The sequence below is a fragment of the Salmo salar genome, chromosome 21 (genome assembly GCF_965601325.2).
Source record: "Salmo salar chromosome 21, fSalSal1, whole genome shotgun sequence".
Classification (NCBI taxonomy): Eukaryota; Metazoa; Chordata; class Actinopteri; order Salmoniformes; family Salmonidae; genus Salmo; species Salmo salar.
This window is the reverse complement of record NC_138311.1, coordinates 39347655-39372853: the sequence shown is the minus strand read 5'-3', so window position 1 is coordinate 39372853 and position 25199 is coordinate 39347655. Positions and strand designations below refer to the sequence as shown.

Here is a 25199-nt window from a genome sequence, read left to right as displayed (position 1 = left end):
TGACACCACGTAGAATTTTGCGCTACACGTGCAACACAGCATTCCTAACCAAGCCCGCAATGTCTGCTGTGTGGCTCGAGCAGTCAACAAGTCGAGCAGTCATTTGAAAGAGTAACAGGGAGACAACTCAAAGGCGAAATCCATTAAAGCCAAGATAATGGAATTCAGTGCCCTTGACAATCAACCGTTCTCTGTCGTGGGTGATGTTGGCTTTCGCCGACTGGTCGAGCACCGGTACACACTACCAAGTGCGTTATTTTTCAGATGTTGCCCCACCGGAGTTACACAGTAATAGAGTCACTGCTATTAGCTTCACGACATACAGTTGACATCAGAAGTTTACATACACCTTACCCAAATACATTTAAACTCAGTTTCACAATTCCTGACATTTAATCCTAGTAAAAAAAAATCTCTGTCTTAGGTCAGTTAGGATCACCACTATTTTAAGAATGTGAAATGTCAAAATAATACTAGAGAGAAAGATTAATTTCAGCTTTTATTTCTTTCATCACATTCCCAGTGAGTCAGTTTACATGCACTCAATTAGTATTTGTTAGAATTGCCTTTAAATTGTTTAACTTGGGTCAAACGTGTCAGGTAGCCTTCCACAAGCTTCCCACAATGAGTTGGGTGAATTTTGGCCCATTTCTCCTGACAGAGCTGGTGTAACCGAGTCAGGTTTGTAGGCCTCCTTGCTCGCACACGCCTTTTCAGTTCTGCCCACTAATTTTCTATGGGACTGAGGTCAGGGCTTTGTGATGGCCACTCCAAAAATACATTTTGCCACAACTTTGGAAGTATGCTTGGGGTCATTGTCCATTTGGAAGACCCATTGCGACAAAGCTTTAAACTTCCTGACTGATGTCTTGAGATGTTGCTTTAATATATCAACAGTTTTTTTCTCATGATGCCATCTATTTTGTGAAGTGCACCAGTCCCTCCTGTAGCAAAGCACCCCACAACATGATGCTGCCACCCCCGTGCTTCACGGTTGGAATAGTGTTCTTCGGCTTGCAAGCATCCCCCTTTTTCCACCAAACATAACAATGGTCATTATGACCAAACAGTTCTATTTTTGTTTCATCAGAACGGAGGACATTTCTCCAAAAAGTACCATCTTTGTCCCCATGTGCAGTTGTAAACCATAGTCTGGCTTTTTTTAATGGCGGTTTTGGAGCAGTGGCTTCTTCCTTGCTGAGCGGCCATTCAGGTTATGTCGATATAGGACTCGTTTTACTGTGGATATAAATACGTTTGTACCGGTTTCCTCCAGCATCTTCACAAGGTCCTTGACTGTTGTTCTGGGATTGATTTGCAGTATTCGCACCAAAGTATGTTCATCTCTAGGAGACACAACGCATCTCCTTCCTGAGTGGTATGACGGGTGCGCGGTCCCATGGTGTTTATACTTGCGTACTATTGTTTGTACAGATGAACGTGGTACCTTCAGGCATTTGGAAATTGCTCCCAAGGATGAACCAGACTTGTGGAGGTATACAATTTTTTTCTGAGGTCTTGGCTGATTTCTTTTGATTTTCCCAAGCAAAGAAGCACTGAGTTTGAAGGTAGGCCTTGAAATATATCCACAGGTACACCTCCAATTGACTCAAATGGTGCAAATTAGCCAGAAGCTTCTAAAGACAATACAACATTTTCTGGAATTTTCCAAGCTGTTTAAAAGGCACAGTCAAACTTCTGAACCACTGGAATTGGGACACAGTGAAATAATCTGTAAACAATTGTTTGAAAAATGACTTGTGAGATGCACAAAGTAGATGTCCTAACCGAAACAAGACATTTGTGGAGTGGTTGAAAAACTAGTTTTAAATGAGTCCAACTTAAGTGTATGTAAACTTCAGACTTCAACTGTACACACTATTGAACGCTGTTTGAGTATTTGCGTGTCAAAAAAAGATACAGTAGTACTGTCAAAGCATGTCTGCAAACAAGCAAACACCGGCCACGAGCGATGTGTTTACAGTACCGCATTGGTAGTAAAGCATCATTTGTTCGACCGCAGCTTCTGGGGTAGCTAGCTTTAGCTTGGTACCCCAGAAGCACCAATACAACCAGCCTGAAAATAATGACGAGTAGAAACTGCAGTCATTTTCATTATTCTTAGCAATGATTTAGGAATCCTTGTGAGTAAGTATTAGCTAGGTCGCCACTTGTTGTTCGCCTATTGAAACTGAACTTCAGTTCATGAAAATAAATAGCTAGCCAGCTACTTGACCCTGTTGCCCAAAACTAACATTATAAGCAGCCAGCTAACTTCATCTGGCTAGCGATGCTCGACCGGACTGTGTGTTGTAAAGCTAGCCACAATAAGGATTAGGCACAAGAGGAATTTGCGGTTTGCCTTCAAGGTAAGTGTCATTGACAGTGATGCAAATTAATACAAATAGAATTATGCCATACTTTTATTTTTTGGAAGGCTAACCGCAAAGTCCACTATTGTGGCTAATCTGTATTGTGGCTAGCTTCACATAGATGGGTCCGACCACCATCAATCAAATCAGAACTGTCTTATAAATTAGGGTTATTTTAGATGATACCAAGCTATATATAGTTAGCTAGCTATAGCTACTGAAACAGATGTCATTTTGCTATGTTTTTGGGGAAGAACATTGTTTGCATCCATGAGCTAACTACCTTTTATTTATGATCAGCACTGTAGAGGCGCGAGACACCTTTACCAGCATCATAGCAAATGTATTGATGAATCGTTGTGACACATGAAATACGATTGAGTATAATAACTACATAAATTAATGAAAGCGTTAAAGTATTATGTGATGTGTAGTCATATTCAGATCCTGATTGGTCAACAAGCTTATTTGACACGTCAAAGTGTTATTTGATGTGTATCTTTTTTGACATGCAAAGACCCAAACGGCGTTCCATAGAAATCCTGGTTGAGAATGAAACGACTGAAGAAATGAACAACGAAATGGCACAGCAAGTAAGTGAAAGAAATAGGTTTTGATTAAGTGTAAATGCCAACAAACAAAAAATGTCAGTGTGGTGTGTGTAACACCTTTATTTAACTAGGCAAGTCAGTTAAGAACAAATTCTTACTTACAATGACGGCCTAACCCGGACGACACTGGGCCAATTGTGCGCCGCCCTATTGGTCCCCCAATCACGGCCGAATGTGATAGAGCATGGATTCGAACCAGGAACTGTAGTGACGCCTCTTGCACTGAGATGCAGTGCCTTAAAATACAATGGATGCAGCAGTCTAACTATTTAACTGTACTAGAATGCTTAAAAGGCCGCAAACATTTTAAATATCAATATCTTTTTTTGACAAGGTAAATATTGGATATCGGCCAAAAATGTCGTATTGGCGCATCACTAACTCCAAGGTTTATTTTCTTCATTGCATAGCAATGGGTAGAGTTCTGTTGAAAACTGGACTTCCTGACTGTGTTTTTCTGGCTTCTGTTCTGCTAGAGGGCACACTTATGAGGCTATTAAAAAAAAATTAAAAGTTATCCTTAGTAGGACACAAGCTTCCACGATCCAAACACACGACTCACTTTAAGACACACAGTACAGAAAACAATAATTTAAAATTGTTGTTTATTCCAATGCATTCGGAAAGTATTCAGACCCCTGGACTTTCACATTACAGCCTTATTCTAAAAATGGATTTAAAAAGTTTCCCCTTGCGCAACACACAATACCCATAATGACAAAGGGAAAAACAGGTTAAGAAATGTTTGCAAATGTATTAAAAATTAAAAAACATGAAAACCTTATTTACATAAGTATTCAGAGCCTTTGCTATGACACATGAAATTGAACTCCAGCGCATCTTGTTTCCATTGATCATCCTTGAGATGTTTCTACAACTTGGAGTCCACCTATGCTAAATCCAATTGATTTGACATGATTTGGAAAGGCACACACCTGTGTCTATCTAGCTATCCATCTCTATATAATATAAGGTCCCAAAGTTGCCAGTGCATGTCAGAGCAAAAACCATGCCATGACGTCGAAGGAATTGTCCGCAGAGCTCCGAGACAGGATTGTGTTGAGGCACAGATCTGGGGAAGGGTACCAAAATATTTCTGCAACATTGAAGGTCCACAAGAACACAGTGGCCTCCATTCTTCAATGGAATAAGTTTGGAACCAACAAGACGCTTCCTAGAGCTGGCATCCCGGCCAAACTTAGCAATTGGCAAGAACACAATGATCACTCTGACAGAGCTCTAGAGTTCCTCTGTGGAGACGGGAGAAACTTCCAGAAGGAAAACCATCTCTGCAGCACTCCACCAATCAGGCCTTTATGGTAGTGGCCAGATGGAAGCCACTTCTCAGTAAAAAGGCACATTACAGCCCGCTTGGAGTATGCCAAAAGGCACCTAAATACTCTCAGACAGTAAGAAACAAGATTCTCTGGTCTGATGAAACCAAGATTGAACTCGTTGGCCTGAATGCCAAGCATCACGTCTGGAAGAAACCTGGCACCATCCCGACGGCAGCATCATGCTGTGGGGATGTTTTTCAGAGGCAGGGACTGGGAGACTAGTCAGGATCGAGGGAAAGATGAACGGAGTAAAGTACAGAGAGATCCTTGATGGAAACCTTCTCCAGAGCGCTAAGGACCTCAGACTGGGGCGAAGGTTCACCTTCCAACAGGACAACGACCCTAAGAACACAGCAAAGACAATGCAGGAGTGGTTTCGGGACAAGTCTCAATGTCCTTGAGTGGCCCAGCCAGAGCCAAGATTTGAACCCGATCGAACATCTCTGAAGAGACCTGAAAATAGCTGCACAGCGACGCTCCCCATCCAACCGGAGAGCTTGAGAGGATCTGCGGAGAACAATGAGAGAAACTCCCCAAATACAGATGTGCCAAGCTTGTAGCGTCATACCCAAGAAGACTCGAGACGGTAATCACTGCCAAAGGTGCTTCAACAAAGTACTGAGTAAAGGGCCTGAATACTTATGTAAAACATTATACATTTGTGTTTTTTTAAATACAATTTGCAAACATTTCTAAAAAACTTTGTTTTGTCATTATGGAGTATTGTGTGTAGATTAGTGAGGACATTTTTTTTTATAAATCCATTTTATAATAAGGCGGTAACGTAACAAAATGTGAAAATGTAAGGGATCTGAATACTTTCCGAATGCACTGTAGATGGCAGCTAAAAGCTGAATTGCTTATATATCAGGGAATTCAAGAAAATAAAATAAAAATGTATTCTAAGGAAATATCTTAGAGCTTTATCTAATACATGTCGGCTCCATATTAATCGTCGCAAATAGACTGTTTAGTTATGAACCAGTTTAACTGATAAATTGTAAGCCTTGTCTTCTGTCAGTCATCATTAGCCTACCTGTTCACAGTGGGTTGGGTAGGAAGCTATAGGACAACAGCAGAGTGGTTTGCCTCAGTTTAAACCAGATGGACCCTCTCAGACTAATTGAGGAAATAATAATCCACAAAAGCATTTAGAGCAGGAAGGTAATATACATTAACAGGAAGAACCCCACTGCACCTGGCGGTAGCTGGCTGTAGCTGAGAAACAGGCCACAGCTGCTCTTGGCCATGTTCATTAGGCAACAGACTGAAATGTAAAGGGACTACCTGGAATTGTCAAATAAGAAACATTCATTTTCATGCAAATACATTTTGCTACTGCGTGTCCTAATGAATAAGACCCTGACTTGGTGTAGCTTATAACAGACCACAGCTGCTGTGGATGGGACTGCCTAGTCTAGGTGCATACCAGAGGAGGCTGGTGTACGGAGCTATAGGAGGACAGGCTCATTTTAATGTCTGGAATAGTATAGAAATGGAACAGTATCAAACATATGAAACCATATGTTTGACTCCGTTTCATTAATTACAATGAGCCCATCCTCCTATAGCTCCCCCACCAGCCTCCTCTGGTGTATGCTTTACTGCTGCTAATTTATGGGCCATACCTTTGGGACTAATTAGAATAGCAGACTGCCATCATCCACCATCTGCAATCAAATGTCAAACATCACAGGAAATGTAAAGTGCCACCCCACCCACCCAAAAAAAGTAAGACAAGTAAATGGCCTATATCAAACTACTATCGTACTGTGAATAATACAAAGCATGATGTCAGCTTCAGCTTAAACTTCAGCTGAGAGTGAATTGCTCTGCTAATATGTTTTATGATTCCAACAAAGATCTGGATGAGCTGTTGCCCTGCCAGCCCAGATTCAAATGGCACTACCAGGCAGCACCATCAGCAGCCAGTGACACAACACTACCCTATTTTATTGATGCATTTGTTGTTGTTTGTCGAAGCAGCAGCTATTCTTCCTGGGATCCACATTAAAGACACTGCCTGAACATGGAGCAGCCTCCCTCCCTGCCTGACATATCGAATCCTATCGAGGTGGGGGGGCATTGTTGCCAGTTCAAGAGAATCAGTAAAACAATGCTGTGTTGTCATAAACTGTAGATCAAATCTACTTAGGATTTGGGTATGTACATAATTGGATGAGTTTACAGTGCATTAGCAAATCAGTTCCGTTCCGAAAACAAATAGATTTCATAGTTTGACAAAATATTAAGCATCTTACTCATTCATAATCCATAAGATTAAAGAGAAACTCAATTACATGGCCTAAAAATAAAAAATAAAAGCTTTTGCTATATGAAATGTCTACTTCAAATGACTGTTACATGTAGGTCTTGGTCCTGGGATTACAAAGCAAGTCACCTAGATAATATTGGTGCTGGCTCACCTCCAGCGTTTGACATTGCCCCATATTTCAAGATGAGAGCAGCAAAAATAATGCATAATTAAAGGTTCCTGGAGTGGGGGCATAAGGGATTTTCCACTCGCATAGGGTGGTACAAAGTGTGAAAGAATTCAGTCTGTCACACCCTTGGGCAGAGCAACACACACACACACACACACACACACACACACACACACACAAATAAAAAACAAATATGCAAAGCATGCCAAATTAAAAATGTCTAGCTTCTGGATACTGACTTGAAAGGAAGCCTGATATACAAGTTCAACCATACTACAATTTCACCATGATAAATGTAAGCTAAATGAAAAACGAATTAAAAAGGTCAACAAAAACATTCGTAAACAGTATGATACACCACGAGCCAGACAAACCTAAGCGCCAGTCTACCTTGCACGATAGTGCAGCGTGAGCAAACAAATGATATTAAAGTTCATTATTGCATTTAATTGACTGCAAATCCCGTAGTAGGGACAGAGGTTGTGTGGGTTGTGAGATAACATCACAGCTTGTTGGCAATCACAGCGATTAAAAACAAAGAGACGAAGCAGTCGGTCAGGCATGCTGAGGAGCTTTAGTAAAGCAGGGAGAGCGAGATGCATCATGGGGAGGGGGGTTGGTGGAGGAGGATAAGAGCAACCGAAGGCTGGGACAGTGACCTGCGATACTAGAGCATGGAGTTTGTGTGTGTGTGTGTGTGTGTGTGTGTGTGTGTGTGTGTGTGTGTGTGTGTGTGTGTGTGTGTGTGTGTGTGTGTGTGTGTGTGTGTGTGTGTGTATATAATTCCTCCTTCCCTGCATTTATAAACTGCTTAACGCCACTGAATGAACTGACAAACCCTGATGGTGAGAGGATTTCTCTGGGAGTGGATCTGGATTCATCATGGGAATACTTAGTGTGCTCAGAAGGCCATTCGACTTGAAATGATGCATGTTGTGATCGTTATCAGGAAGGAATGATGAAGCATCTTGGCACTTGGTCATGGCTTCATCCCAAATGGCACCCTATTCTAGAGGTCGACCGATTAGGATTTCTCAACGCCGGTACCGATTATTGGAGGACCAAAAAAAAGATGGCCGATTTTTTTCCAATATTATTTATTTGTAATAATGACAATTACAACAATACTGAATGAACACTTATTTTAACTTAATATAATACATCAATAAAATCAATTTAGCCTCAAATAAATAATGAAACATGTTCAATTTGGTTTAAATAATGCAAAAACAAAGTGTTGGGGAAGAAAGTAAAAGTGCAATATGTGCCATGTAAAAAAGCTAACGTTTAAGTTCCTTGCTCAGAACATGAGAACATATGAAAGCTGGTGGTTCCTTTTTAACATGAGTCTTCAATATTCCCAGGTAAGAAGTTTCAGGTTGTAGTTATTATAGGACTGTTTCTCTCTATACAATTTGTATATCATATACCTTTGACTATTGGATGTTCTAATAGGCACATTAGTATTGCCAGTGTAACAGTATAGCTTCCGTCCCTCTCCTCGCCCCGAACACATCGACAACAGCCACCCTCGAAGCATCGTTACCCATCGCTCCACAAAAGCCGCGGCCCTTGCAGAGCAAGGGGAACAACTACTTCAAGGTCTCAGAGCGAGTGACGTCACTGATTGGAACGCTATTAGCGCGCACCCCGCTAACTAGCTAGCCATTTCACATCGGTTACACCAGCCTAATCTCGGGAGTTCATAGGCTTGAAGTCATAAACAGCTCAATGCTTGAAGCACAGCGAAGAGCTGCTGGCAAACACACGAAAGTGCTGTTTGAAGGAATGCTTACTAGCCTGCTGCTGCCTACCACCGCTCAGTCAGACTGCTCTATCAAATCATAGTTAATTATAACATAACACACAGAAATACAAGCATTAGGTCATTAATATGGTCGAATCCGGAAACTGTCATCTCGAAAACAAAATGTTTATTCTTTCAGTGAAATACGGAACCGTTCCGTATTTTATCTAACGGGTGGCATCCATAAGTCTAAATATTCCTGTGACATTGCACAACCTTCAATGTTATGTCATAATTACGCAAAATTCTGGCAAATTAGTTTGGCCCAAACTGGCGGCCCAAACTGTTGCATATACCCTGACTGTGTGCAATGAACGCAAGAGAAGTGACACAATTTCCCTAGTTTAGTTTAATGTTGCCTGCTAACATGAATTTATTTAACTAAATATGCAGGTTTAAAAAATGTATACTTCTGTGTATTGATTTTAAGAAGGGCATTGATGTTTATGGTTAGGTACATTCGTGCAACGATTATGCTTTTTTCGCAAATGCGTTTTTGTTAAATCATCCCGTTTGGCGAAGTTGGCCGTCTTTGTTAGGAAGAAATAATCTTCACAGTTCGCAACGAGCCAGGCGGCCCAAACTGCTGCATATACCCTGACTGTTGCACAGAACGCAAGAGAAGTGACAATTTCCCTAGTTAAAAGAAATTCATGTTAACAGGCAATATTAAGTAAATATGCAGGTTTAAAAAGACATACTTGTGTATTGATTTTAAGAAAAGCGTTGATGTTTATGGTTAGGTACACATTGGTGCAACGACAGTGCTTTTTTCACAAATGCGCTTGTTAAATCACCCGTTTGGCGAAGTAGGCTATGATTCAATCATAAATTAACAGGCACCGCATCGATTATATGCAACGCAGGACAAGCTAGATAAACTAGTAATATCGCCAACCATGTGTAGTTAACCTCTTACATCTAGACGTTCCGCTAGCGGAACACCTGCTCCAATATCCAATGATGGGCGTGGCGCGAAATACAAACGCACCTAAAATCCGAAAACTTCCATTTTTCAAACATATGACTATTTTACAGCATTTTAAAGACAAGACTCTCGTTAATCTAACCACACTGTCCGATTTCAAAAAGGCTTTACAATGAAAGCAAAACATTAGATTATGTCAGCAGAGTACCCAGCCAGAAATAATCAGACGCCCATTTTTCAAGCTAGCATATAATGTCACAAAAAACAAAACCACAGCTAAATGCAGCACTAACCTTTTGATGATCTTCATCAGATGACAACCCTAGGACATTATGTTATACAATGCATGCATGTTTTGTTCAATCAAGTTCATATTTATATCAAAAACCAGCTTTTTTACATTAGCGTGACGTTCAGAACTAGCATACCCCCCGCAAACATCCGGTGAATTTACTAAATTACTCACGATAAACGTTCACAAAAAACATAAATTATTTTAAGAATTATAGATACAGAACTCCTCTATGCACTCGATATGTCCGATTTTAAAATAGCTTTTCGGTGAAAGCACAGTTTGCAATATTCTCAGTAGATAGCCCAGCCATCACGGCTAGCCATTTAGACACCGACCAAGTTTAGCCCTGACCAAACTCCGATTTACTATAACAAAAGTTTGATTACCTTTTGTTGTCTTCGTCAGAATGCACTCCCAGGACTGCTACTTCAATAACAAATGTTGGTTTGGTCCAAAATAATCCATCGTTATATCCAAATAGTGGCGTTTTGTTTGTGCGTTCAAGACACTATCCGAAGTGTATATAAGGGTCACGAGCATGGCGCAATTCGTGACAAAAGATTTCTAAATATTCCATTACCGTACTTCGAAGCATGTCAACCGCTGTTTAAAATCAATTTTTATGCCATTTTTCTCATAAAAAAGAGATAATATTCCGACCGGGAATCTGCGTTTAGGTAAACAGACGAAAGAAAACATAGCATGTGGTCGACGCGGGCACGAGCCTGAGTCTCACAGTACTGTAACCAGCCACTACCCAGCCACTACTTTTTTTCAACCAGAGCCTGCAAAGCCACGATTCAGCTTTTTGCCGCCTTCTGAGAGCCCATGGGAGCCGTAGGAAGTGTCACGTAACAGCAGAGATCCGCTGTAATGGATAGAGATAATCAAGAAGGGCAAGAAATTGTCAGACAGGGCACTTCCTGCATGGAATCTTCTCAGGTTTTGGCCTGCCAAATGAGTTCTGTTATACTCACAGACGCCATTCAAACAGTTTTAGAAACTTTGGAGTGTTTTCTATCCAAAGCTAATAATTATATGCATATTCTAGTTTCTGGGCAGGAGTAATAATCAGATTAAATCGGGTACGTTTTTTATCCGGCTGTGAAATTACTGCCCCCTAGCCATAACAGGTTAACTAGTGATTATGTTAAGATTGATTATTTTTTATAAGATAAGTTTAATGCTAGCTAGCACCTTACCTTGGCTCCTTGCTGCACTCGCATAACAGGTAGTCAGCCTGCCACGCAGTCTCTGCGTGGAGTGCAATGTAATCGGCCATGATCGGTGTCCAAAAAAGACGATTACCGATTGTTATGAAAACTTGAAATCAGCCCTAATTAAAATCGGCCATTCAGATTACCATAAATTCCGGACTATAAGCCGCAGCTTTGAGCCTCACGGCTTAAACAATGACGCGGCTAATATGGATTTTTCCCGCTTTCAAATTTTTTTCTCAAAAAAAAACATTGTGACGTGCTCAGTTTTTTGGCGACATGAAGCTTTCATTAGACCAATGAAATTGCCGAACGGGTTAAGGTCAAACAACTTTTTTGTTTACTGTTTAGATTAAATCGAGCGCTCTCAAACTTCCCATCATTCTGATTACGGTAGTCATTTTGTCACCCTCATCATGGCAAAGACACGGAGAAATGCATATGATGCAGCTTTCAAGTTGAAGGCGATTGATCTGGCTGTTGGAAAAGGAAATAGAGCTGCTGCACGGGAGCTTGGTCTTAATGAGTCGATGATAAGACGCTGGAAACAGCAGCGTGAGGAATTGACTCAGTGCAAAAAGACAACTAAAGCTTACTGCAAATGTTTTATTACAAGCCGTGTTTCGTTAAAGCCTATTTATTTTTGTTTCAAGCCGTGTTTCGTTAAAGCCTGTGTAAAGTTCATTTGTTTCAATGTACCGGTAGGCACCTGCGGCTTATAGACATGTGCAGCTTATTTATGTTCAAAATAATATATATATATTTTTTAAATTCAGTGGGTGTGGCTTATATTCAGGTGCGCTTAATAGTCCGGAAATTACGGTAATCGGTCGACCTCTACCCTATTCCCTAGTACACTACCCATAGGGCTCTGGTCAAAAGTAATGCACTATATAGGGACTAGTGGTATTTGGCCATGATTCCAGATTCGTGCATCATACTTGTGTTTGCACAACATTAGTGCAGTTGACTCCAGTAACCGGTCTATCAGAGTACAGTCAGAGAGTGAGAACATAAATACAGGCCCATTTTTCTCCTAAATGACATTACTTTGTGTGGTAAACGCGCCCTGGCGAGTCATGCAACGGAATACAATATACTCCTCCTTCAGAAAATAATTCATAATTGTAATGGCTAGGTGTAATTGAGCTAGACTATTAGAACTGTAGTTCTGTAATTCTTTAAAAAAAATAAAAATAAAAAAATAAAAATACTGCTGGCCATGACAGTCAAGAACAACATGATCTGATATAGGGCAAGTCCACGGTAACAGAATGATGCAGACTCAGATTTTTCAAAAGCCGATGATTGCAAAGTTAAACCATACAACTCTTTGCATAAGGACTACTTTTAACAATTTCCACAGAAAATTTTCCAAAAACACAGTTTGGTAACAGAATGACAGTTGGTGCTGTGTGCCATCATTCTGTTACCAAAATATGCATCTGCACTGTTCAAGTAAATGTGTTTCTAAAAGTGTTGGTTTAAATTGTTAAAAGTCATCCTTGTGCACAGAGTTGTATGGTTCAACATTGCAATCATTGATTTTTGTGTGACATACATTTTAAAGTGAAAACTCTTAATTTCAGCATCATTCTGTTACAGTGGAATTGCCTTGTAGAGCTGACAGAGATACTTAGAAATAACATTCATAGAAACATAGATTGAAAATAGTGATGTGGTACATCACTATTTTCAATGTATTATGATTATTTATGAGTTGTGTGTCTTTTGACCAGACTTGTTGCCTAACCTTTGAGTTTCTAAGGAGGATCTATGTTTTCGAGATGATAGTTTCCGGATTCGACCATATTATGACCTAAGGCTCATATTTCTGTGTTTTATGTTATAATTAAGTCTATGATTTGATAGAGCAGTCTGACTGAGCGATGGTAGGCACCAGCAGGCTCTTAAGCATTCATTCAAAATAGCACTTTCGTGCGTTTTGCCAGCAGCTCTTCGCAATGCTTCAAGCATTGCGCTGTTTATGACTTCAAGCCTATCAACTCCCGAGATTAAGCTGGTGTAACCGATGTGAAATGGCTAGCTAGTTAGCCGGGTGCGCGCTAATAGCGTTTCAAACGTCACTCGCTCTGAGACTTGGGAGTGGTTGTTTCCCTTCCTCTACGTGGGTAACGCTGCTTCGAGGGTGGCTGTTTTCGATGTGTTCCTGGTTCAAGCCCAGGTAGGAGCGAGGAGAGGGACGGAAGCTATACTGTTACACTGGCAATACTAATGTGCCTATAAGAACATCCAATAGTCAAGGGTATATGAAATACAAATTGTATAGAGAGAAAGTCCTATAATATCTACAACCTAAAACATCTTAGCTGGGAATATTGAAGACTCATGTTAAAAAGGAACCACCAGCTTTCATATGTTCTCATGTTCTGAGCAAGGCACTTAAACGTTAGCTTTCTTACATGGCACATATTGCACTTTTACCTCCAACACTTTGTTTTTGCATTATTTAAACCAAATTGAACATGTTTCATTATTTATATGAGGCTAAATTGATTTGATTGATGTATTATATTAAGTTAAAATAAGTGTTCATTCAGTATTGTTGTAATTGTCATTATTACAAATAAATGTATTTAAACATTTTTTCAAAAAGGACGTTTAATCGGCTTTTTTGGCCCGCCAACAATCGGTATTGAAAAATCATAATCGGTCGACCTCTAGTTGAAAGTCAGCGTAAAGTGCTGATAAAAGGGTCATTGATTTGGTACAGCAACACATATTCATGAACAACAAGTTATAAGCAAACAGCATTAACATTCCCCGTCAGAGCCGAAGTCAACAGAGCCTGGGGCAACAGAGACTCTATTTGGACTTGATATTAGTTTGAAAGTTAATATTAAATAAATGGTTGTCGTTCTTGCTGGATGTGTTTTAGAGAGGGCAGGTTAGTGCCTGTCTACGTATTATGGGTTGAAAACTCTTGCTTTCCATTCAGCAAAGCTACCAACCATGCCTGTCCCCAACAAACAAAAGGGTCCCAACTAGAGAGCACCACCACCACACAGCAAATCTCTTTGCCTTGTTGACAGTGAGAGACAGCGGGGTAGTGGTCCCTACCTCCCTCACAATCACCACCACCAGTCCATCCAATCAGCCCTGTTAGCCTCCAGTGATGATCACTACTGCTGCAGATGATTTCTGGTTGTGCTGCTGGTCTGCTAGAGCAGGGTTCCCACACTTGGTCCTGGGGTCCCTCTTGTGTGCACATTTTGGATGTTGCCCTAGCACTACACAACTCATCAAGCTTTGATTATTGAGTCAGCTGTGTAGTGCTAGAGTGGAAATAAGGGTTCCTCTACCACACCCCTTTATGCTGTGGCCCTGCCTTGCCATGTTTATATGGTGGCTGTCCTATTCAATCCATGTGCTGCACCAGACCTGATGGATTTTAACTACCAACTAACCACCCCACAGGGTTATTACCCCTGGTCCCCGTCCCTGCCTCCCTCCACGCTCTCACTCCCTGCACATGTGCCTCTCCCTCTCAAAAGTATTGCCATAACAGGGTACAACACGCACAGCCACAACATCCTTTGCTGCCCTGTGGGGGGCCAGGTTATTGCCATAAACTTCATAGTGCCCCCCATTCCTTGTTTATTGGATACAAAATACATGTGATGCAACATGTTCTAGGTTTACCAGCCACACACAAGCAGAGACCGCACACTTAAATATTCCATTACCTCAATTAATGTACCTTACATTTCCAGGTTTTGTGCAGTGAAGTCTTGTAAGTGGGCTACAGTACAGTATGTTGCTCTGCTGTGGCTTAGTTTCAGCAACTGAATGGGAAAAGCAGCTGCCCTGGATTTTAGTAGCATTGAATCAAGTTGAACAGTAATACTTCCTGTAGGGAGATGAGGCATTACACAGGAGTTCAAGGGTTTCAAATCGTGCAATCTTAAATCTGGTGACTGACGTGTGATCTAGTCCCTTCAACAAATCATCTTGCTGTTCACATGTTGTGTATGATTACCCGATAAAAGTATGTATTTTTCAATTAATTGTTTCAGTCAGATAAACAACATAGGCTGACAGACTAGTGTGTTTCCTATACCCCTTCTAGTAGTAAAAAGGACATCCCTACATATGTAGCCTCCTCCTGTGATGGTCCCATCCTTGAAAACCATTTACCAAAAGCCTATCCCACATTCGACACATTGGAGATGCCAACCAGGAACAGCTAGCACCAAGGGAAATGGAACATAAGCATTCCCAGATAAAACTTTGACATTCCCCTTTAGAAAATGAGAATTCTATGATGAAACAGGGAATGGTCTTTCATAAATATACATTTGAAGTCGGAAGTTTACATACATTGAAATTCAGTTTCACAATTCCTGACATTTAACCATCGTGGTAAAAATTCCCTGTCTTAGGTCAGTTAGGATCACCACTATTTTAAAAATGTGAAATGTCAGAATAATAGTAGAGAATGATTTATTTGGGGTTTTATTTCTTTCATCACATTCCGAGTGGGTCAGAAGTTTACATACACCCAATTAGTATTTGATACCATTGCCTTTAAATTGTTTAACTTGGGTCAAACATTTTGTGTAGCCTTCCACAAGAAGTTGTGCAAATTTTGGCCCATTCCTCCTGACAGAGCTGGTGTAATTGAGTCAGGTTTGTAGGCCTCCTTGCTCACACGTTTTCAGTTCTGCCCACAAATCTTCTATGCGATTGAGGTCAGGGCTTTGTGATGGCCACTCCAATTCCTTGACTTGGTTGTCCCTAAGCCATTTTGCCACAAATTTGGAAGTATGCTTGGGGTCATTGTCTATTTGGAAGACCCATTTGCGACCAAGCTTGAACTTCCTGACTGATGTCTTGAGATGTTGCTTCAATATATCTACAGTGAGGGAAAAAAGTATTTGATCCACTGCTGATTTTGTACGTTTGCCCACTTACAAAGAAATGATCAGTCTATAATTTTAATGGTAGGTTTATTTGAACAGTGAGAGACAGAATAACAACAAAAAAATCCAGAAAAAACGCATTTCAAAAATGTTAGAAAATGATTTGCATTTTAATGAGGGAAATAAATATTTGACCCCTCTGCAAAACATGACTTAGTACTTGGTGGCAAAACCCTTGTTGGCAATCACAGAGGTCAGACGTTTCTTGTAGTTGGCCACCAGGTTCGCAGACATCTCAGGAGGGATTTTGTCCCACTCCTCTTTGCAGATCTTCTCCAAGTCATTAAGGTTTCGAGGCTGACGTTTGGCAACTCGAACCTTCAGCTCCCTCCATAGATTTTCTATGGGATTAAGGTCTGGAGACTGGCTAGGCCACTCCAGGACCTTAATGTGCTTCTTTTTGAGCCACTCCTTTGTTGCCTTGACTGTGCGTTTTGGGTCATTGTCATGCTGGAATACACATCCACGACCCATTTTCAATGCCCTGGCTGAGGGAAGGAGGTTCTCACCCAAGATTTGACTGTACATGGCCCCGTCCATCGTCCCTTTGATGCGGTGAAGTTGTCCTGTCGCCTTAGCAGAAAAACACCCCCAAAGCATAATGTTTCCACCTCCATGTTTGACGGTGGGGGATGGTGTTCTTGGGGTCATAGGCAGCATTCCTCCTCCTCCAAACACGGCAAGTTGAGTTGATGCCAAAGAGCTCCATTTTTGTCTCATTTGACCACAACACTTTCACCCAGTTGTCCTCTGAATCATTCAGATGTTCATTGGTAAACTTCAGACGGGCATGTATTTGTGCTTTCTTGAGCAGTGAGACCTTGCGGGTGCTGCAGGATTTCAGTCCTTCACGGCTTAGTGTGTTACCAATTGTTTTCTTGGTGACTATGGTCCCAGCTGCCTTGAGATCATTGACAAGATCCTCCCGTCTAGTTCTAGGCTGATTCCTCACCGTTCTCATGATCTTTGCAACTCCACGAGGTGAGATCTTGCATGGAGCCCCAGGCCGAGGGAGAATGACAGTTCTTTTGTGTTTCTTCCATTTGCGAATAATCGCACCAACTGTTGTCACCTTCTCACCAAGCTGCTTGGCGATGGTCTTGTAGCCCATTCCAGCCTTGTGTAGATCTACAATCTTGTCCCTGACATCCTTGGAGAGCTCTTTGGTCTTGGCCATGGTGGAGAGTTTGGAATCTGATTGATTGATTGCTTCTGTGGACAGGTGTCTTTTATACAGGAAACAAACTGAGATTAGGAACACTCCCTTTAAGAGTGTGCTCCTAATCTCAGCTCGTTACCTGTGTAAAAGACACCTGGGAGCCAAAAATCTTTCTGATTGAGATGCGGTCAAATACTTACTTCCCTCATTAAAATGCAAATCAATTTATAACATTTGACATGCGTTTTTCTGGATTTGTTGTTATTCTGTCTCTCACTGTTCAAATAAACCTACCATTAAAATTATAGACTGATCATTTATTTGTCAGTGGGCAAACGTACAAAATCAGCAAGGGATCAAATACTTTTTGCCCCTCAGTGTACATAATTTCCCTTCCTCATGATGCCATCTATTTTGTGAAGTGCACCAGTCCCTCCTGCAGCAAAGCACCCCACAACATGATGCTGCCACCCCCGTGCTTCACGGTTGGAATAGTGGTCCTCGGCTTGCAAGCCTCCACCCTTTTTCCTCCAAAAATAACAATGGTTATTATGGCCAAACAGTTCTATTTTTGTTTCATCAGACCAGAGGACATTTATCCAAAAAGTACAATCTTTGTCCCCATGTGCAGTTGCAAACCGTAGTCTAGCTTTTTTTAATGGCGGTTTTGGAGCAGTGGCTTCTTCCTTGCTGAGCGTCCTTTCAGGTTATGTCGATATAGGACTCCTTTTACTGTGGATATAGATACTTTTGTACCCGTTTCCTCCAGCATCTTCAAAAGGTCCTTTGCTGTTGTTCTGGGATTGATTTGCACTTTTTGCACCAAAGTACGTTCATCTCTAGGAGACAGAACACATCTCCTTCCTGAGCGATATGACAGCTGTCTGGTCCCATGGTGTTTATACTTGCGTACTATTGTTTGTACAGATGAACGTGGTACCTTCAGCCGTTTGAAAATTGCTCCCAAGGATGAAACAGACTTGTGGAATTCTACAATTCTTTTCTGAGGTCTTGGCTGATTTAGGTTGTGCTTCTACACCTGCATTGCTTGCCGTTTGGGGTTTTAGGCTTGGTTTCTGTACAGCACTTTGCGATATCAGCTGATCTAAGATGGGCTTTATAAGTAAATTTGATTTATTTTGATTTTCCCATGATGTCAAGCAAAGAGGAACTGAGTTTCAAGGTAGGCCTTGAAATACATCCACAGGTACACCTCCAATTGACTCAAATGATGTCGATTCGCCTATCAGAAGCTTAACCTGTTGAGGGTAGGGGGCAGTATTTGCACGGCCGGATAAAAAAAACGTACCCGATATAATCTGGTTATTACTCCTGCCCAGAAACTAGAATATGCATATAATTATTGGCTTTGGATAGAAAACACCCTAAAGTTTCTAAAACTGTTTGAATGGTGTCTGTGAGTATAACAGAACTCATATGGCAGGCAAAAACCTGAGAAGATTCTGTACAGGAAGTGCCCTCTCTGACCATTCCTTGGGCTTCTTGACTCTTTTTATTTAAAACTTAGGATCTTTGCTGTAACGTGACACTTCCTACAGCTCCCATAGGCTCTCAGAACCCGGGAAAAAGCTGAATGATGTTGAGGCAGCCCCTGGCTGAAAAACATTAGCGCCTTTGGTAAGTGGTCTATCAGAGGACAATGAGACTGAGGCGCATGCACGTGGCGACCCCATGTTTTTATTTTCTCTCTCTTTGTACCAAAACAGGGTTTCCCGGTCGGAATATTATCGCTTTTTTACGAGAAAAATGGCATAAAAATTGATTTTAAACAGCGGTTGACATGCTTCGAAGTACGGTAATGGAATATTTAGAAATGTTTTGTCACGAAACGCGTCGGGCGAGTCACCCTTCTTTACACTTCGGATAGTGTCTTGAACGCACGAACAAAACAGAGGATATTTGAACATAACTATGGATTATTTTGAACCAAACCAACATTTGTTATTGAAGTAGAAGTCCTGGGAGTGCATTCTGACGAAGAACAGCAAAGGTAATCAAATTTTTCTTATAGTAAATCTGACTTTGGTGAGGGCTAAACTTGGTGGGTGTCTACATAGCTAGCCCTGTGATGCCGGGCTATCTACTGCGAATATTGCAAAATGTGCTTTCACCGAAAACCTATTTTAAAAATCGGACATAGCGATTGCATATAGGAGTTCTTTATCTATAATTCTTAAAATAATTATGTTTTTTGTGAACGTTTATCGTGAGTAATTTAGTAAATTCATCGGAGGTTTGCTAGTTCTGAACGTCACATGCTAATGTAAAAAGCTGGTTTTTGATATAAATATGAACTTGATTGAACAAAACATGCATTGTATAACATAATGTCCTAGGATTGTCATCTGATGAAGATCAAAGGTTAGTGCTGCATTTAGCTGTGGTTTGGGTTTATGTGACATTATATGCTAGCTTGAAAAATGGGTGTCTGATTATTTCTGGCTGGGTACTCTGCTGACATAATCTAATGTTTTGCTTTCGTTGTAAAGCCTTTTTGAAATCGGACAGTGTGGTTAGATTAACGAGAGTCTTATCTTTAAAATGGTGTAAAATAGTCATATGTTTGAAAAAAAGTTTTTGCATTTTTGAGGTATTTGAATATCGCGCCACGGGATTACACTGGCTGTTGCGTAGGTGGGACGATTTCGTCCCACCGACCCTAGAGAGGTTAAAGCCATGACATAATTTTCTGGAATTTTCCAAGCTGTTTAAAGGCACAGTCAACTTGGTGCATGTAGACGTCTGGCCCACTAGAATTGTGATACAGTGAATTATAAGTGAAATAATCTGTCTGTAAACAATTGTTGGAAAAATGACTTGTGTCATGCACAAAGTAGACGTCCTAACCGACTTGCCAAAACTATAGTGTGTTAACAAGACATCTGTAGAGTGGTTGAAAAACTTGTTTTAATGACTCCAACCTAAGTGTATGTAAACTTCTGGATTCAACTGTGTATCTATCGATCTCTCTCACAGTTGAAGTGGACAGTATAGTTGAGCCTCTCCATCACCCTCACAACCACCTCTTGGGGCAGAGCGAATGCTGCACTCACGTGCTAGTCGGAACTAGGACATTTCCGACTTGCTAACTGGTTGTAGTTATATACATGCCATGTTCAACCAGTTAGCAAGTCAGAAATGTTCTGAGTTTCCTAGTTCCGATTAGCACGTGAACACGGCATAACACACAGGACACGCACCTCAGTACTCACAACAGCAGATCACCACAGGCAGATCCGAGCAAACATTCATCACTATGGCTGAGGGACTTTGCCCCTGGAAATTAGGCCAGCCTAGAGGACAAACACATGGTTCCGAACACCAGTGTTGTAAAGTACTTAAGTAAAAATACTTTAAAGTACTACTTAAGTAGTTTTTTGGGATATCTGTACTTTACTATTTATATTTGAGAACTTTTACTTCACTACATTCCAAAATAAAATATTGTACTTTTTTCCCTGACAACCAAAAGTAAATTTTGAATGCTTAGCAGGACAGGAACATTGTCAAATTCACACACTTATCAAGAGAACACGTGGTCATCCCTACTGCCTCTGGCCTGGCAGACTCACTAAATACAATGCTTTTGTAAATAATGTCTGAGTGTTGGAGTGAGCCCCTGGCTATACATACATTTTAAAAACAAGAAAATGGTGCAGTCTGCTTTACTTAATATAAGGAATTTGAAATTATTTATACTTTTACTATTGATACTTAAGTACATTTTAGCTATTAAATTTACTTTTGATACTTAAGTATATTTAAAACCAAAGACTTTTACTCAAGTAGTATTTTACTGGGTGACTTTCACTTGAGTAAATATCTATACTTTTATTCAAGTATGAAAATTGGGTACTTTTTCGACCACTGCCGAACACAAATAAGGGTGGACAACACCAGCATAAACTATGCAGATATTAGACAAATAGCAAGATACAAATGAGACAACACTAATTTCCCTATCAAAAGCAATTCACCTAGCTGTGCTTCCAATTCATTGTCCCCAGGTGGGTAAATAAACAGCCATTTAAACAAACTCCCCAAATTTCAGGGCAGCGCCGCACCATCCACATATGCCTGTTTGTTTGATCAGTCCTACTAATAAAAAGGTGACTAGGCTCATGAAGGCAGTGTCATATCTGATGAAACCACAGTAATAGAGAAAAAGGGAACTGTTCTCTGGCTTGCTGGATGGACTTATGGTGCACATGGGCTGAGTGGGCCATTCCCCATTATAGTTATGACAACGTCCATTTGGTATTTTTATGACCAATTACAGTTGGTCTTTTGGCAGTGAACAGCTGAGGAGACTATAGCATAGATCCTTTATCCTATTTATAATAGCCTATACATGACCTGTATGAGCAGTCAGCCTGGAATCAATTAGTTCATCTGAACCAGTGTCTTTGATAGCAGCACTCTGTAGTGGCATTTCAAACATAGCGACTGATCTTCAAGCGTACTAGAAAGTAAAACATTTTTTGGGCTTTCCCTTTGTTGTTAGGCATGCTGTGACACAATAGAACCTATGCCCTAAACAGACAGAGTTGAGTCCAGAAAACAAAACAGGAGGCAATTCTCCTTTGTATGACGCACAGTGACAAGAGACGTTGGGTTCGAATCCCTGTGAGGTTCCAGTACTTAAAATTAAAATCACATGAGACCCAGATCCTGGTTGCATCTTAACTACCAAGCTACATTAGAAAATGCAGACCTAAACAAATTTTTGTTCATGTTTTTGGGCCTTCCATGATCCAAAATTCCAAGTTCATATGGATGATGTCTGGCCCCTGCTACAGTGCATTAGGAAAGTATTCAGACTTGACTTTTTCCACATTAAAATTGTTTTTCCCCCCCCTCAATCTACACAAGACCCCATAATGACAATGCAAAAACTTCTAAAAACCTGTTCTCGCTTTGTCATTATGGGGTATTGTGTGTAGACTGATGAGGAAAAATATATAATTTAATTAATTTTTGAATAAGGCTGTAACATAACAAAATGTGGAAAAAGTAAATGAGTCTGAATACTTTCTGAATGGACTCTAATATGGGAATCAAAGGAGGAGGAAAAGTAGAGAACCTCTGGGATGTTTCTCAGAGAACAAAAAAGTATTTTTATGCTTTAAAAAGTTGATGGCGTGGTACAGTAGGCAGTAAGTATAGTAAGAAATTCAAAAAGTCATGCAATCACTGTAGGTTGTGTCTAATTCATTAAAAGGGTAGGCTATTTCAAAGTGTGTGCAACTAAAGTAAATTATTTGTGTGTGAAATCACATTCTTGTCGGCTAGTGAAGTGTGGACCACAGTAAGGACACTAACATAGCCACGTGAGTGCATGAAATCTGCGATAAGTCATCTACTTTGTTTTAGAAAAGTTGCAACTTTCTTTCTTCACCCTTGTCCTACAAATCTCAATAAAAGCACCGTTCTCTCAAAGTTGTGTTCTGCTTCAGCGCAATGACAGCAGATGTTCACATTTTTGATTAACAATACACAATCGCCATAGGTTTGGACGAGGGGAGACAAGTAACAAAAGTAAACCCACCCCTCCTGACAGTAGCCTACCAATCTCTCCTCCTCCCCCCGAAATAGAACAAGGCCTCGAGGAATGAATGGTCAGAAACGATTATCAGTGAAAAAGTATTGCAAAACCATTACGACAACCAAAAGACAAGGATGCGTCAAACATTTAGGGGGTAGTCTAACGCAAAATGTTACGTGGCATTAGTTGCACAAGTAGAACAAATCAACTAAGGAAGAACAGAATAAGCTATGTTAAAATCTTGACCATAAACGCCCAGGGACTAGTGACTGCAGTGGAAATAATGGGGAATAAGGCTACTGCATAGACACGTAATATAATGTGGGTTTAGTCCGATTCTCTCAGATTCTGCAACCAACGCGGAATAGTCAATTAGGCTACAAATTAACATTCAAGTGATACAAAAAAAAGTTGCAAACACTAGACTTAAGGCTAGCATTTAATGTGCTAGCCTACACATAGTGTGGCACATGTTAAATTATAATATTCTACTTGCCTCTGAATTGGAAATGTTGTCCCTTAATCCACTCTGGAGGAAAGTGAAGAATCCCGGGAATATCCCTTCAGTTGAAAAAAGAGGCTCCTCTATCCCCGTTGTCTTTTTTAGTTATCTGCGTTGTGAATGTGCCTGGACGCGTCTCTCATCCGGCTAGGAGGACTTCCACTTGAGCACTGAGGTGGATAAGGACTACGGTTCCACGACTTCAACTTCTGGTCCACGGGCATAGGGAGTGGCTGGCTGCACAAAGTGCTGCTAGGCGTCCTTCAACTCTAATCACCATCAGTAAAACATCGAGAGAAAAAAACGTCCTAAATTCACAGATGCACAGCAGTTTAAGCTTATCATAACTCATTGGCAGCGAACACATCTATCAGTGCAATACCGCCATCTTGTGACAATTTCAAATCATCATGGACATCATTGCCACAGATAGGAGATACAGGTAGGCTAATTACCAAAATAAAGGAAACACTTGAGTAAATGAGGGACAGGCTACAAAGTTTAATGAAAGCAGGTGCTTCCACACAGGTGTGGTTCCCTGCATTAATTATGCAATTAACATCCCATTATGCTTAGGGTCATAATACCCAGTTGTCCATTATTTTGGCTACCATGGGTAGAAGATACTGTATCTCAGTGACCTTGAAAGAGGGGTCTCAAAGGAGCGTGTGTGTGTGTGGGTGTGTGTGAGAGAGAGAGAGAGAGATGGCATTCGCAACAATTATATGTGCATTCCGCTACCTACTGTACAGGTGTGTGACCAGATCTCAACCCAACTGTATAGGTGTGTGACCAGATCACACACCTGAGACAGTGTTTTCTGAGCGGCGCCTGAGACAGCTTTTTCCATCAACACAACACCAAATTATGGAATTGATTGTGGAAGAATGGTGTCACATCCCTCCAAAAGGAGTTTCAGACACAAAATCTATACCAAATTGCATTGAAGCTGTTCTGATGGATCATGGTGGTCCAATGCCCTATTAAGACTCTATTAGTTAGCCTACCGGTCCAATGCCTTAAGAAGACCCTATTAGTTAGCCTACCAATATCTTTGAGAAGGGTGCAACTGCCATCTGCAATTCAGGGCCTTCCTGCATCTAGGCATTCCTGCATCTGCAGGAACCCCTCTTTATATGTATATTAGTCCATTTTTGCTCGAGGATGCAGGAATGAATGTACAAAACTAAAGCAGTAAGTACCAGTGACTCGCTCAATACGGAACTGGTCACTACGGAAGTGCTACACTACAGGACTGATTTGCAGGCACAGACTGTAATATGTTCCGGGATTCATCCAATGGCATTGAGGAGTACACCACCTCAGTCATCGGCTTCATCAATAAGTACATTGACGACGTCTTCCCCACAGTGACTGTACGTACATATCCCAACCAGAAGCCATGGATTACAGGCAACACCCGCATTGAGCTAAAGGCTAGAGCTGCTGCTTTCAATGAGTGGGAGACTACCGTAATTTCCGGACTATAAGCCGCAACTTTTTTCCCACGCTTTGAACCTCGCGGCTTAAACAATGACGCGGCTAATATATGGATTTTTCCCGCTTTCAATAAAAAATAAATAAAAAAAAAACACATTCTGTGACGTGCTCAGTTTTTTGCCGGCATGAAGCTTTCATTAGACCAATGAAATTGCCGAACGGTTAAGGTCAAACAACTTTTTTGTTTACTGTTTAGATTAAATCGAGCACTCTCAAACTTCCCATCATTCTGATTACGGTAGTCATTTTGTCACCCTCATCATGGCAAAGACACAGAGAAATGCATATGATGCAGCTTTCAAGTTGAAGGCGATTGATCTGGCTGTTGGAAAAGGAAATAGAGCTGCTGCATGGGAGCTTGGTCTTAATGAGTCGATGATAAGACATTGGAAACAGCAGCGTTAGGAATTGACTCAGTGCAAAAAGACAACTAAAGCTTACTGCTAATTATTTATTTTTGTTACAAGCCGTGTTTCGTTAAAGCCTGTGTAAAGTTCATTTGTTTCAATGTACCAGTA

At 40.9% G+C, this 25199-nt stretch overlaps 1 protein-coding gene across 3 annotated transcripts in view; it reads right to left on the bottom strand.

Moving 5' to 3' along the window:
- The window catches only part of LOC106582299 (unconventional myosin-Ib), a 171804-nt gene extending 148298 nt beyond the window's left edge, over window positions 1–23506 (bottom strand). The window contains exon 1 of one of the 3 annotated variants that reach the window (XM_014165238.3): window positions 23176–23506. The gene's annotated coding sequence lies outside the window, so the exon portion shown is untranslated. The remainder of the gene's footprint in view (window positions 1–23175) is intronic. The other 2 variants (XM_082967165.1, XM_014165241.3) reach the window with 2 other exon arrangements.
- Window positions 23507–25199: the final 1693 nt, after the last annotated feature.